The sequence below is a fragment of the Athene noctua genome, chromosome Z (genome assembly GCF_965140245.1).
Source record: "Athene noctua chromosome Z, bAthNoc1.hap1.1, whole genome shotgun sequence".
Taxonomy (NCBI): Eukaryota; Metazoa; Chordata; class Aves; order Strigiformes; family Strigidae; genus Athene; species Athene noctua.
The window spans coordinates 601,587-617,480 of record NC_134077.1 but is presented as its reverse complement, the minus strand read 5'-3'; the positions used below and the strand labels follow the sequence as shown (position 1 = coordinate 617,480).

Genomic DNA, 15,894 nt, shown 5'->3' with positions numbered 1-15,894 from the left:
CTCATGTGACAGCACATGAGTGAGTGTATTTAGCTTTCATGTCGGTGTAATTATCAAGCAGAATTTTTAAGCATCCCTCTCCTTTGTGATTTGCTCCTAATGCTGGTTTATTTTAACGTAATGAAAGCAGTAAGAAAGACGAAGCAGATGCATATGTGTGTAATGCCCGGAAGGGTTTAGGAGCCTTGGCTCAGCACTGTAGGTCTGGTGTGCTTTAAGCAGAGCATGGGCTGGGTGTACTGGAGCGGGGCAGGGGTGTGCTGGCAGTGTCCCACCGCTGTGTGGCATCTCTCCTCCTCAGCCCGATGGGCCCTTCTGAAATGCAGGCAATAATCATTACTGATGGAGACAAGATAAAGCCCTTCAGGAATAAGGCAGAAGAGCAAAGGGTGTAGGATTAGTGTAAATAACGTTGCCTGACGTCTTAATTTTGAGTTTATCACACAAGTGATTTAGAGCAGTGAAAATAAGATACCAGAAGATCTGTGTGGGATGTAAGTGGGGAGCAGGCCCTCCTAATAGGAGCAGTGGGAAGGCAGGACCCTCGAGCCGGTGGTGCAGCAGGGAGGCACCACCCTCTCCCTGCTGAGATACCCAAGGCCGGTCCAAAATACCCCAAAGAGTCCAAAGCAACTGCAGTTTGCACACAAAAACGTAGCTGGAAACCACATCAGGAAAACGATTACTAAAGGCAATGTAATAATTCAGAAGGTTGGAGACAAAAGTTACCAACTCTTATGGCAATCTGTCCGTGTTCTCTCCCTTGCAGCCAGCTCACCTTCCACTCAGATAGCAAGCAGTGCCACCTGCAGAGGTGGACACTAAGCTCTCGGTCTTCTTCACCCCCTTTTTGCTCTTTGCAACTCCTGTTACCATCTCCAGTCTGAGTTTTGAGGTGTCTCTCTGCTGTCCAGAGGAGCCCCTGGCCGTGCTGGCCAGGCAATACCCTCATCACAGCTGGCGGCTGTGAAGTAGTGAAAGCAGGGCGGAGGAGCGTAGCACTGTGATACACTGAGGGTAATGGTTCCTCCAACAGCACCTTCCGTGATTCCAAAGAGTAATGCAGAACAGCGTGCAAATGAATAAATTGTAATAGGTGTGTGACCCTCGGGGCTTCACATGGACACATGCTGTCCTACGGCAAACTCCCCGTGAGCGTGGGTACGCCGAGCGTCACGCCGCGGGTACGCCGAGCATGACACCACGGGTACGCCGAGCATCACGCCGCGGGTGTGCCGAGCATGACACCGCGGGTACGCCGAGCGTCACGCCGCGGGTACGCCGAGCGTCATGCCGTGGGTACGCCGAGCGTCATGCCGTGGGTACGCCGAGCATCATGCCGCGGGTGTGCCGAGCATGACACCACGGGTACGCCGAGCGTCACGCCGCGGGTACGCTGAGCATGACACCGCGGGTACGCCGAGCGTCACGCCGCGGGTACGCTGAGCATGACACCGCGGGTACGCCGAGCGTCACGCCGCGGGTACGCCGAGCGTGACACCGCGGGTACGCCGAGCGTCACGCCGCGGGTACGCAGAGCGTGACACCGCGGGTACGCCGAGCGTCATGCCGCGGGTGTGCCGAGCATGACACCACGGGTACGCCGAGCGTCACGCCGCGGGTACGCCGAGCATGACACCGCGGGTACGCCGAGCATGACACCGCGGGTACGCCAAGCGTCACGCCGCGGGTACACCGAGCATGACGCCGCGGGTACGCCGAGCGTCACGCCGCGGGTACGCCGAGCGTCATGCCGCGGGTACGCCGAGCGTCATGCCGCGGGTGTGCCGAGCATGACACCGCGGGTACGCCGAGCGTCACGCCACGGGTACGCCGAGCGTCATGCCGCGGGTGTGCCGAGCATGACACCACGGGTACGCCGAGCGTCACGCCGCGGGTACGCCGAGCGTCATGCCGCGGGTGTGCCGAGCATGACACCACGGGTACGCCGAGCGTCACGCCGCGGGTACGCCGAGCGTCATGCCGCGGGTGTGCCGAGCATGACACCACGGGTACGCCGAGCGTCACGCCGCGGGTACGCCGAGCGTCACGCCGCGGGTACGCCGAGCGTCACGCCGCGGGTATGCCGAGCATGACACTGCGGGTATGCCAAGCGTCACACCGCGGGTATGCCGAGCATCACACCCTGGGCCAAATTCACACCTGGTACAAACTACCATTGCCCTCTTTGCTTTGGTGGAACTGTTATTCTTCTGCTCTGGCTGTGTGTTTGTCCTAGGGCTGGTGTGTGGCAGGAAAACCCCTCTGGCGCAGGCACCCTTCCTGGTTAGACCAGGCTGAGGCCCCGGGTGCGCGGCAGCCTGTGCCCCAGCGCCCTGGCAGGACAGGGCCCAGCCCCACGGGCGCTCAGCGCCTGCCTTGGGGGGGAGACCCGAGCCTGGGGGATGAAAAGCGGCCGCAGCGCACCTCGGCCTCGCCCCTTGACCTGGGTAGAGATGGGAGCAAAAACCGTGAGGACGTGCTGTGCAGTCTAGAAGCCAAAGAACGAATTAACCTAGAGAAAAAGCTGCCTTTCTGCTTCTAAAACCTCCCAGGAGAGGGAGAAGGACTTGTGGTAGCTTGGATAAACCTCTCCAGAGCCGCTGCGCTGCCGCTTTGCATTTAGATGGGGGAAGCCATTCAGTACCTGCAGACACACAGAAGTAATTGTCATCTACAACACAAACACTGATGTTACGAAACCCCAGATGCAGGGAGGGATCTCCACCCTAAACCCAGCGGTATGCATGCCTGATCTGGAATTCAAATGGGACGGGTGGGGTGGTTTTGCTGATACTGTTTGGGGCAGGAATGATAGAGGAGAGGCAAGTTAGATTTAGCTCTTTCCCAGAGCTTCCCACCTACAACACAACATTTTATACCATTGCTCAAGTTCAGATAGTGCAAATTTCCTCACTGATAATCCTGCAGAGAATGAGCAATAGTCTGGAAACTTCTGAGAGATCTCAACTCATGCATCCCTCTTCCTATGGGCAGGGCTCTAGAACTCGTGCTGACCCCTCTCTTCCTTCCTCCCTTCCTTCCTTCCGTCCTTCCAGCTGGCCAGAGCTCAGAGCTGGTTGTATAAACACTGTTTATTGTTGAATTCTCAACAGTGAGAGGCAACTTTCACTGCAGATAGTTCATGCATACTGTCCCAAGTGTTGCAGACCAGCTCCAGCACGGGGACGGGGGGAGAGGGAGCTACTGCTCAGCTTTTCTGCATCGGCAGAAAAGCTGCTGAGGGGCACGGAGGGGAGGCGAATTGCTGAAGTCTTCCTGTCTTTGGTAATCAGACATGAGGTGCCTGAAATGGAGTGCTGGAGGTTAGTGAACACTGAAAACATTGGCTTGGGATTTTTACTGCGGGTACGCCAGCCAAATATATCATTGCAGTATCCTGGGCTTGGAATTCTACCCTCGGCAAACATATTTCAGGCTTATACAGAGTGTACCACCACGGCCATGTGTTGGGGCGGCGTTGTGCCAGTTCTCAAGGTGGTACACCAGCTTTAGTAGGACGTGTGTGCTAAGAAAAGACATATTTAGTAGGGCAGCCTCCTAATGCTGTAAGTACCAAATCTTCAGCCAGAAGTCCCTTTTATAGCAGGCCTGTTGACACAGGGTTGTGCTCGTCAGTGCTCTTGTTCCCAAACAGCCAGCCCTGGAGCGCTGGCCTAATGGGCTGGGAGGGGTAAAAGAGGGTGTGCTATAGCAAGAGAAGAAGGGACAGGGGGGATTAAAAAGGCAGGTGGCCTACAAAATCTGTTAATAACACAAGGAACAACAGAACATGGTTGCACAAAATCACAGCCTTGAGGCGCTGGAAAATAATGACTTTTGGGCACGATTATCACAGCAGCTGAATAACTGTCTCCCAATATACAAGTTAGGCATTTGCCATGAAACGCAGGAGACCAGCAGAGTTCCTAAGTAAACACTGGCTTGAGCATGGTGTATTTTCAGTCTGTAACCGTGTGCTGGCCCTCAGGACTTTATCTAGATCCGTGCTGAACGTAACGTTTGCCACCACTTGTGACTTGGCTGTTTAAATGGCACAAGCAGACATGCTATTTCTCAGTTCTTGATTGTAATGAATGGGTCACCTGCCTGCGTGCTGCACTCTGATGGAAAATAAAAGGAAATTGATAAGAAAAAAGCCTGCTGTTACTATGAAACTTGAAGCTGGCTTGTTAGCGGGCGTATGGCAGTCATTCACAGAAATCTGGCTGTTCTCTTGCGAAGGTTTTGGGCAGCGCTGTGCCCCTGCGGCGCAGCCGGGCAGAGGGATGCGTGTGGACAGTCATTAGCCTGTCCTCTGTTCCTGAGTCCCTTCCCGTGGGGGGATGGATGTGCCCTCCTGCCGGCAGCAGATACTGGAAGAGTAGAGGGCTTATTTGGTGAGTTGCTTCTTCCACCTATTTCTGAATCAGGCTGTGGATCCTCTGCAGCTAAAAATGTAGAAACTAGCTGTCTGTGTTAGGAGGAGAAAAGCCTTTTGTGTGGAAATGCAAGAAGAGAGATAACTGAGCTTCAGGCTGACCACTGGGAGGGCAATAGCATCAAACATCTTCTGATCTTTTTTCAGTCTCATAAGGCATTCGGTAATTGAGTACACAGTTGATGACATCATCCATATCTTAGCCTCAAAATCATACATGATACCTTACAGAGAAATAAAAATGTCCCAGGATCTAACACACGAATCCTTGCATTGGCTGTGTATGGACCGACTGGAGAAGAGGAGCCTCTTCTTATTCTGAAGTCAAGACCCAAGCCAGCACTGCTTAGAACCAAAAATGCTGAAATGTTTTTTGGATGTTTTTAAAGGTGACTCTAAAGGTTACCCAGTGACCCAGCATACTTAGACCAAATACCCTTATAGCTGCAGAAAGGGATCCGTTGTAGAGCTTTCTGATTGAGGAACCACACAAAACTGGAGCGGGAAGGTGCCTTCGTGTGTCTGCTACATCATCGTGAAAAAGTTACCGAGCACGTGGACAGGAGGGATCTCCCTGACACTGCTGGGTCTTATGAAAACTTTCAAGGTGGCTGTAGGTGAAAAAGGAGGCTCCTGCCACGCGCCAGTAATTGATTATAGAGACAGGGTGATCAGTTTTGCCAGTGCAGAAAGGTGACCAGCAGAGTTTCTTAGGGATCTGTGCTGCAACCTAATATTAGGTACGCTCGTAAATAATTTGTTAAAGATCATAAAGTGAAAAGTTTTACTAGTGATTATTAAGTTATTAAAGATAATTTCAAAGAAAGCCAGCTGAGAAGAGCCGCTGAATTTCATGCAACTGAGCGGGCATTAGTACAAGATGATATTTAATATGGATAAATGTGAAGTAACAACCCCGATACAAAAATTCAGTGCCATGTTCTGCCCTGCTAATTCAGGTTCTAAACATTGCTGCAGGCAGGGCTGTGGAAGCGTCAGCTGCATACCCTGTGGCTGTCAAAGCAAACCAAACCAGACCTTCCCAAGAGGGCTGCTTCAGCGTCACTGGGAAGGAAACAGCAAACTGAGCAGAATACGCGAAAATGCCACAGTCCACATCCCTTTGTGCCCCCACCGTGATTACATCCAGCCTTCGGCTCCCCAAATCTAGAGACTAAAGGCCAGAAAAGATGTCCCAGATGGCAAGAGGTGTGATAGGGCCACAGAGGTGAGCAGAGATTACGAAGAGCTCGTGTGCGAAGAGGGGCTGGGTGTGCTACAGGTCTGCAGCCAAGATAGGAGCTGAAAGAGGGGATTATGAGCCACTAAAAGCATAAATCTCTGGAGATGCTGAACAGATAATTATTCCCTATTAACTATAATATAAGAAACAGGAGAAATAAAGTTAAATAATTAAAATTATGGAGAAGCAAACAAAAGTAATTTTTCACACAGCATGTTGGAATTTGTTATTCCAGGATAATGTCAAAAACATCCATAGGTTCAAAAAGGATTTTAACCAGTTCAGAGAAGGAAAGCCTACCAAAGTCTGCAAAATACCCCATTACCGGCTCTGGCTGAGGGACCCTTTGAGCTGCACGCTCCTGGCAGCCGGGAGGTTTTCCGCTGCAGAGCGTCGCCGTGTGCTCGGCTCCCTGTGTGCTGCTGGCCGCTGTGGACGGGCCTGAACGTTAATTCCAGCAGCCTCCGGGCTCTGGGGTTTCGCCCACGAGGGGTGACCCGCGGGGGGGTGCTGGTGAGGCTGGGCGGGTGTGCCCCGGGCAGCGCCCCGGCGCGTGGCGCAGGACTGGCCGGCGTGACGGGGCGGCGGCGCTCTGGAGGTGCCACCGGCTGGGAGTGCCAGCCCGAGCAGGCAGCGCTGCAGCCGGCGTGGGCACGGCCCTTGGTTACAGCTGTGTTTCTCCGTGAATCTGCCAAAAGTTTCCGTGTGCGAGGCTGTCACCAGAGCTCGGCCTGCCGGGCGCTCTCCTCGCCTGGGGAGGGAGCGGCACATGGAGATGAGGCTCCTGTCGCTGAGTGAGCCCAACACGACGGGCACGTTTCAGAAACTTGACTTTTCATCACTTCTCCATAAAGGTTTCGGGTTTCTTTATTTTTTTTTCCCTTCCTTTTTTATTTTCTCCCCGGGGGTGTCTGACTGGGATTATCAGTACTACAGTCACCTGAACAAAACCAAGATTTTTTAAGCGCAGACAGAATGTGAAATCCAAGCGAAAGAAACTGTTTGCATAACAAATCTCGTGATATTTGCATTTCTCATGAACTAAGCAAGGTAAGACATTCTCGGCTTAATTACCGAGAAGGAAGAAAAGCCTCTGCAGCCTGACAGCAGTACTCTGTCTCTCATCAGCTTGGGGCCTTCTGCCAGCCTGACGCTGCTCGCTGGGGACCTGTATCCTCCATTCCCCAACCCATCAAGTTACCCCACTGACTGGAAAACTGACATACCACGAAAGACAGTAAACTGTAAGGATTTCCTGTATCCTCCAAAAACCAGGGCACTGACTACATCAAAGACCTTTAAGAATAATTAGCAGCCACTTTTCAAAGCCTTTGGGGTACCACACCTCACAGATCAGGTCATACAATTCTATTGAATCTTCTTAAAATATCCCAAAAATGTGTTGGTTTTTTTTTTCCTTTCCTGTAAACTATGAATTACTGATAGAAGTACAGACCTTCTATCAATTTATTTAATGATAATTTTGCTATTGGCTCAACTTTACAAACAAAGAGAGAATTTTGAAATTTGTCCTGAAGGTAAAACACCCCTGCTACTTCTGAGAAATACAGTTTCAGGAAACATTGGAGTCATGCATTTTCAACTCACTCCTTTAGAAATAAATGCACAGAACTGCACGGCACAATAACCGACATTAGATGATATATTATATTCCTTGTTGTAAGAGGAAAGGACTGTCCATGGGAGAGTGATCCTAAATACAAAATTGGCTTTGTGGTCTTCAGTGTTTGTAAGTTCAGGTCCTAACTAGGAGCATTTAGATGTACCTAAAAATCATTCTTAAAAACAAAACAGCAAAGCCCCCTTTGATTGATGAAAACCAAGCAGATCAACTCGCTTTTCCTGAATAATCCTACGTTCCCTATAAGCAAAGTAGATTGACGTCAGTTGCACAAAGTTTCTTTGCCTATTGAAGAAAGTAGTTAATTAACAAGAGAAGAGACGAATTGGAAAATGAATGTTTTGTTGAAATGAACTAGAAGTGAAGGAAAAAAAGATAAATTGTTGGATCTTAGGTGACTTATGGTAGATTTACTATTTATTTTAAAATTGTATCATTTTCATAGCAGTCTCAGTCTGGCACTGTAGCATAAATATTAATTGAGAAGCAGAACGATTTTGTAAAGAAGCGCCTGACAAAAACACTCAATACTTATACTGATTTTCTCCTGGTAGTTCTCAAGAAAACACATTTTTTCCTGTAAGTCTGAATGTTCTCTGCCTTGTGTTCCTCCAGCCTGTGTTGAATCCATCTTCCTGTCACCCCGCAGAAGCTGCTGCTGCTGGGGGAGTCGGCCCGGCTCCCCTCCCCTGCAGCATCCCCTGCGTTGACGCTGGCGCTCGCCGGCGTTGTGCTGCATCTTGAGGCAGGAAAGGAAATGATTCGCCTTGCTTGGCGCTTGTTTTGGTTAGTTTGCACTGCCGCTGACACGGGGTAGGACGCTGGGAGAGCAGCTCTGCCTGTGGAACGTATGGGCTCTGACAAACGCCCAGAAGGTTCAAAACCACAGGGAAGTTAGAGCACACTGAAATCCTGTTAAAGGAGGGGCAAGCAGCTTGCTCATGCCTGAAGTGTTAGATCCTTACTGGCAAGGGATAACAATTAACCTGGCCAGAAGTCAGGCCAGACCCTTCTGCCACTGGAGACAGAAAAATTCCACTGACTTTAGAGACAGCAAAGCCAAGCACAAGGGTAAGAGGGACCAACCCTGCGCATTCCGGGGGTGATGCTACTGATGGTTAGCTCTAAAAGTGGCCCCTCTGAAGCCTCCTTTCTGCTGCCTAAAGCTATTTTGTACTTTAACATATCAGTTCATGTTGCCTAAAGCTATTTTGTACTTAATGACATACAGCTAGAGGACATTCTAGGGTGGGATTTTTACCTGGTTGCCCCACAGTGTCACCGTAGTTGGAGGACACAGCCCAGTCCCGGCAGCAGGAAGGTTTCTGTCTTTTTGAGGTGTTTCCCACCAGACTGTACCAGAATCCTTTTAAAAAGAGTATCTCGATACAGGCCAGGGGGTTACTGTTTCATCCTCGTAAAGTAATCAAACCAGAAAAGAATTGAGAAAATAACTTAGTAATAAAATATTAAAAGCTATTTATGTTTTGGGGGAGTTTGATTCAACTTGGTTTGTAGCTGTGATGAGATTTGGTTTATAGCTTTCCGTGATAATTTCAATTTCAAAATACTAACATGGTTTTAAATAGTTTATCTTTTATGTTCAGAACCAGTATTCTGTGTTCAGAACATTATTCAGCCCCTAGACATTTCAATAATGCTTTAAGAAAGATATATACTGACAATATAGGTGCAGTGTTGTCATTCAGACATAATCCTGATAAAATGTTAACATTTCTCATGAAATTTTATCAGAAAAAAAAGAAAATTTTTCACCGTTGACGAACCTTACTGTGACAAAAGCCTTTTTTTTTTGAGCAGAAGATGGTTCCGTAACAGCATTAAATATTGAACTATGTTGGAGTGTGTCTGTAAACAGCCTTCTCTCAGCTCAGTATCATGTAGATTTATTTTCTCCTCTGTGGAAGTAATGAAATTCTGTTTTAAACGAAGGACTCAAAAGACGGCAGGATGAAATCTGTAACTTTCCATTATTACTTTTACGATCTGTTAAGCTCAGTGGAACTAGTGATACGTTGTGAACAGAACATTTAAAAATCCCATTTGAAATCACTGGAGAGCAATAATCATTTAAAAGACCAAGGAATTACAAAAACCAAGATGCAGCTAGTTCCCCGTCAAACGCAGCGCGGTCCCGTCTGCGTGGTTTTTAACTACTGGTGTCACACACAACATCTAACGGCGTTGCGGGAGGGCGGGAGGGCGCAGTTTGCCCTATTTTCACGCCAGACGATCTGTGGCTCGTGTCTGACGAGGCCGGGTGGTCGATCCTTTCCGCAGTTGTCGCTCGATGCCTCGGCCCTAACACCACTTGTTTACAAGTAGCCCGGTGGCTCACGTAAGGAAGGAGGTGCCGTGGTACGGTGATGGCCCGCGGCCTGGTGCTGCCCACGGGGCTGCTGCGGTGGCCAAGGGAGAGGGGACGTTGCCCGCGGGCTGGGGCCCGCCGTGGCCGCAGTGGGCTAGTGGCCAGCACGGTGTGGTGCGGCCGGGCCAGGCAGGGCGGGCAGAGCCCTCCATGGCCGGCGGGCGGTCTGGCCTCTGCCCTCCTGCCGAGCATTCCCAGGTCCCTGTCACCAGCAGCATGGCAGCTGGGGCCGGCCCTGGCAGCATTTGATTAGCATCATGTGTTTGGTAAGCCCGGGAGGCATCCGTCTGATTTCCTAAAGAGCATTTGCTGCTTAGCTTGTGGCTCTTAATCTGTTCAAGCCAATTCTGTAAAATCCAAACCATCTGTATTTGTGAAGATCATGGTTTATTTAGATTTTCTTTGTGTCTGCTGTCAGTGGATGATTAAAAGTACCAGGGATTTGCAGGGTAAAGTCTATATATTGGCATGTTACAGTGACCTTCTAAGTAGTGTCTCCCAATATTTGAGTAAGAGCTGGTACAGTTAAGTCCAGCAGGAAAACAAATAACAGCTACAAATAATGGAAATAGCTAAACTTTAGCAGTGCATAATGGCTGCAAGCCGTGGGAATGGCCACGCTTTTGCAGCGTTTCAGGCTGTTCACTAGGCTTTTGGTTTAGGCATCATTACTGAAGTTTCCCTGTTAAATACACAGCGGTGTTTAGGTAACGGGTTTGTATCATGTACGTGTGGTATTTCTCGGACAGTGGTGAAGCAGTCACTAAGGTCTGTCTGTGCCAGCCAGCTTGCCGAGGGCCCCAAAGAGGGCTCCTGTAGGATTTGTACTGATATTAAATTAGCTCCCTTGGCTAATGCTTCTCTTTTTTTCCCCTCAGTTCCTACCTCTCTCCTAAGGTAACACTAACAGACTCTGTTGCGTGACTCAGCAGAAGGCAGGACTTCATGTTTTCAGGGCAGCTCCGTGCAGAGGTGCCCCGCAGCCCCGGGAGCTCCGCTGGGCCGGGCCGTGAGGCGCGGCGGACCGGGCCCTGCAGACCCCTGCTGCAGCACGGGTGCCACGTTGCCCGGGGCCTTGCCCGGTCAGATTTGGGTATCTCTAAGGATGGACCCCAGCCTGTCTGGGCAGCCTCTTCCAGCTCACCCACCCGCATGGTGAAAGCCTGGTAATCAGACCTCCCCGTGCTCCAGCTTGCCCCCGGACCGTCTCAGCCCCGCCGTGTGCTCCAGCCCCGCCTCGTCGCGGCGGCCTCGGCACGTCAGCCTGAGAGCCCCTGAGTCTGGGCCGTGGCGCCCCGTGTTCCTTTTGCATTCCCTGCCGAGACACCAGGAGCGAAGGACGGGCTGAGGCCGGGGGAGACGTTATCACACGGGTGGGGTCGTGGCTGGGCCGAGCCCTTGGCTGCGTCCGCAGAGGGGTGGCTGTGTGACAGCCCGCACAGGCAGCCGAGAAACCACGGAAACAACCCTCCCTGTGGTCACTGCCATTCCCCTGCTCTGACTGAAGTAGCTGCAGTGTCCGCGACGGACCAGCACGGTGTCACGCGCCCGCTGGAGCCGCGAGCCAGAGGCCGCGAGCCCCGCGCTCGGCCTTGGGTTACTTTGCTGAGAACTGCCTCAGGACAAGCTCTTGCAGCAGCGTAGCCTCCTGAAATTTAGAAGTCTGAGGAATTATTTTCCATGTGACACTGATGTGGATTTGCTGCGGTGCTGCCACACGTTTTCTAGGTGTACTGGCAGCACAAGTGGCAGAGCTTGGAACGTCTTTTGAGTTCTTTCTGTGCTGTTCGTTATCGTGAACCTGATCGGATTACTAATAGGAGATGTGTTGTTTTAACTTCTTCTAACGTGCAATTGATACAGAATAGCTTGTGAAATATTTCCAAGTTACTGTGAAAAAATATAGGAGCTGATCTTAGGGCCCTGATGGAGCAAAGAAACAACGGCAAGTGCTTCATCTTAAACACACGCCATCCATTTCGGTTTAGCAAAGCATGTAAGTGTTTGGCTGAACTGTGGCCAAGGGGTTTTGGCAACGGTTTCGTTCCGAGGGAAGGGTTTTCTGTCAAGTGCATTTCCTTGGTGCCTGCTAATGTGACACAATCTCAGTGCCAAGAAAGGAACGTTGTCCGGCAGGCACTGACAGCAGGCAAGGGCTTTACGCTCTGCCTCCCCTCCTCTCTGCCCGAAGGCTCGCTCAGGTCCTAGCTGGGTTGCTTTTCACTTGGTAAGAAGTGGAGTTAAAATACTCCTACTCCATACTCAAATTTCAACACGTTGAAGGGAAATGCATTCTTAAACTATTTCATTTAGTTGTTAAAAAATATGAAAATTGGGTCAGGTGAATCTAGGCTGCCTGTGAATGACAATCCCGTCCCCACCTGCAGCTGGATGCCTTTGTGGGAGCTCATTGCCTTGGGCTTCGAACACTCAATAGACAGAAAGAGGCACTTTCATGGTAACATTCATTTGACTTTTTTCAGATGTCTGCTTCAGAATGATGAGATGAATTGCATTTCAAAAGCTCCTGATTCTCTCTGTTGAGGATAAAAGGATCCCAGAGTGACTAGGTCAGATGAATTTGGTCCTTGTGTCCATAAAAATGGAACTAGAGAAACAAGGAGCAGTAAACGGCAGAGCTGATGCAATTGAAAGGTAAAATCTGCTTACTTCATTAAATCTGATACAGCCGTTTGAAAATGGCAGAATATGTCATGAACCTCCCGTAAATGTCTTCTCAGTAATAAAAAACCTAAAAGCTAAAAAAAAAATAGTAAAACTGTAACTGTTGTAATTGCAATAATAGTAATTGGAAGTAATTCCTTTCAAGCGCAGTGGGGCTGTAAGCTTTCCCACACTGGGGGAGTTCATAGCTCAGGGACTCTGATATCAGGTATCAGCGAGTCATTGTGGGAAAAGCAGAAAAATTACCTGGGAAGGGGTAAGAGCCAAATTGGTACAAAAGTTAGAGGACAGTGTTATACTTCAATCTGAGCTAAAAATGAAACAAAAATATACATCTGACACAAAAATGAATGTTGATGGTGCAATGCAGAGAAAAAGGAAAGTATATTACCAAACTTCGGTTCAGAGTATACAGAAAAAAGGAATTGAAAGAGACAGGGAGCAAGTGTGTCCCTTGGGAAATGAGCACTTCATTTCTGATCTCATTCCTCTTAATCTCTCACACACATTCTGAGGAAGAGATTGAAAATACCTAGTGGAGATTTCTTGGGAGAGGTCTAGTACACTGGGATAGGGTGAGCTCCGTGAGTAGGGCTGTAAGAATACACTGAACGCAAAGTGGGAAGTTTTCCTGTTTACCAGCTTGTTTTCCCATGATGGACACTGGTGCCTGACAAGAACATAAAATGCTATTTAGGCTTTTATCTGCTCAGCAGACCCTGCCTGTCACCCAAGAGTGGGCTGCTGGATTGCAGGAAACTACCCTGCTCGTTCAAGCTTGTCCAGAGGCTGATAGTTCTGATCCTAAAGGACATTTTTTTGTGAAATATAGTCTGTCACTTGGCATGGAGAAGCAGAAAAAAAAAATCCCTGTTGTACTTAGAGGATGTTTGAGCATTTACACTGTAATACCGAGGGGGGAAAAAAGACACATGAGTGGTGAGAACTTCCTGAGCAAATCTCCTCCGAAGAGAACTGATTGGAGGCTAAAAATGGGCACGTGCTCAGGTAGTGTTATCAATTTTATTTGCCATATGAGAGAATGGAAAGCCGGTGGACTGTGGGTCCATGCAGGAAAGCAGATAAAGTACCTTTTCTCCAGAGAAGTACGCACTGGCATTATTCAGCTATTTAGTATGAGCAAGGAATGGGCAGCAAGCGTGTGCTGACATTAAAGGGCTGAGATTTTTTTATTAATCTGCGTAGTCAGCCCAGGGCACGTTGTTGCTGGAGGACGTTGCCGAGGAAGCGGCTGGAGAGATTTAGGGCAGGGTTAGGCGTTTATAGGACTGGGAGCAGCGTCTGCTGTTGGCGGCCGAGGTTAGAGGGGTTCGGCGGGATCCCAGCCCGGAGTGGCGCCCGGCGGGACTCTGGGCTGCTGGAGGGCCCCAGGCCCCGCTCCGCCGCCGCAGGCAGGTGCTGGGTGGGTGCGGGGACTCCTCCCTCCCACCTGCCCACACAGCCCTGCCAGGGAGTGCCGCGTCCTCCTCCCCCCGCCTGCATCCCCTCCCACACGCTCGCATGACGCTTAATCTTCAGATGACAATTACCATCCACAATATATATTTAATCCATCTTTTCTCTGAAAATTTTAAATAATTAATGGGCCTCTCTTATATAAAGAGGCCAGTTATAAATCGTCTGAGCTGCACCTAGATGATGTCAGCCTTCTCAAATGAATTACATCTCTCCGGGGCCATCTATTATTCTAAATACAATTCTGAAGAGGAATTATGCATGTCACATTCACAAGCAAATAAACAAGTACTGTCCATCACGGATTTGGTACTAAAGCTTTACAATCCAATAGGGTTGATGCGTTAGTGGCAGAGAGTACTAATTCTCTGCTCTGTCATCAGAGATCCTTTCCTCCAGCTTGTTTACATACCTGTTTCTCCCTTGGGTGGAACCTGTTGACGGGGGTGCTATCTGATTTTACAAAAACAACAGGGTAGAGGCTGTAACGTGGAAGTAAAAACCCACGGCTGTGGTTTAGGAGGCCCGGAGATGGCCCGGCGGCGCACACGTCTAGGGCTCACCCTTTGTGCTCATGTGTTGCAGAAGGGAGCTGGATTCGGAGATTTCCGTGTATCAGCAGCTTTACGGTGCTCAGATTACAGCCCAATTAATACAGTCATTGAATTACAGTCACCTGTTTCCTTTTCTGTCTGTACTACAGAAATACAAACGTTCACGATCGTCCATGCCGTGTTCCTAAGTTTCCCGCTCATGGTCTCAGCTGCTGACACGTGAAGATACTGGCTCGCAGTGACTGAGATGAGTTTAGGAAACCAACTGCTGCAAGAAGTATTTTAAGGACTCCTGAAATCATACAGTTTGAGGTAACCGAGTACCACCTGAATTTCCCAGAACTAGCCCTCTGGATGATTGGGACGCAGTTTACCTCTGCCTTGTGGTCAGACCCCCGGAGATGAGGCAGGGCTTGTGTCATGGCAAAGTGGCACAGAAGAAAAAGCCTCAAGTGGCATGTGCTGCTCAGAGCTCTGAAGCTGTAATACGAGGGCACAGAAGAAAAAGCCTCAAGTGGCTTGTGCTGCTCGGAGCTCTGAAGCTGTAATACGAGGGGTTGAAGCAAGACAGAGGTAACTGAAGAGAAGGACCCTTGGGGAGGGGAAGGATGTGAGAATCCTGACTTTCTGTGGCATCCAGGGGATGAGAGGTGGTGGAGCTGCTTCTGCTGAGCCATCGAAGCAGGTGATGGAAAAGCATGGGGAAAAGCTAGATCTGGATTTGAGAGGGATCACTGAGCTCGGGAGAAAGAGCAGTAAAACCGAATTTATGTTGGCAGGAGAAGCGCCGAAGGAGCCCGGTGCCCAGGTGCTCCTGTGGAGCTGCCGCCCGAGGGGACACCGTACAGGTGTGAGTACAAAGGCTAATGCCTTCGCCGGCTGTACTTGAGCAGCTTGGCGTTTTAGCTCTCGTGCTCTGCTGCCCGGGCAGAGGTCAGATCCTTCCCTCCCTAGAAAGAGCTTTCGTAAAGGCTAGAAAAACACTTTCTGGCTTACAGACTGCTTGTGGAATCTCTCCAGAAAAAGGGGTCTCCTATTTCCCTTTCCCCTTGGCTTTCGGGAGCAGAAAACACATGTAAGCTGATACCTGAAAATACAGAGGCTGGGATGTCTGTCAGGCAGACATACCTCTATGACAGAGCTCCTCTAGCGATGGGTTTTCTTGTTAGTGTCCAATATACCCTTTGCTGTAAAAACACGGTAAGGGGAAAATAGTTCCCAGGCCATCGTGACCGTTTTCTGTCGGTGACAGGCCGGCTGCGGGGGCTGCTGTGCCCCGTTGTCTGCCGTGTTCCTCCTCCTGGAGGTGCCCAGCGCCTCGCTGGGGACACGGGTCACAGGAGCCGAGCCGCGTCTGTGCTGCTGCAGCTCAGGGCCGGCTGGCGCACGCAAACTGCCCCGGCTCCCAGGGGGGTTACTGAGCCAGAGCGCGCCCCGAGCCCCGCGCCAGGCCCGCGGAGCTGA

General features: G+C 50.1%; 1 long non-coding RNA gene across 2 annotated transcripts in view; it reads left to right on the top strand.

Annotated features, from left to right (window-relative positions):
* LOC141973522 (uncharacterized) overlaps nucleotides 1–14,691 on the top strand; it is a 37,646-nt gene extending 22,955 nt beyond the window's left edge. Inside the window, exons 6-7 of one of the 2 annotated variants that reach the window (XR_012635541.1) lie at nucleotides 12,199–12,370; nucleotides 14,580–14,688. This is a non-coding gene — a long non-coding RNA (uncharacterized LOC141973522). Of the gene's footprint in view, nucleotides 1–12,198; nucleotides 12,371–14,579 lie in introns of both variants that reach the window. The other variant, XR_012635540.1, reaches the window with a different exon arrangement.
* Nucleotides 14,692–15,894: the final 1,203 nt, after the last annotated feature.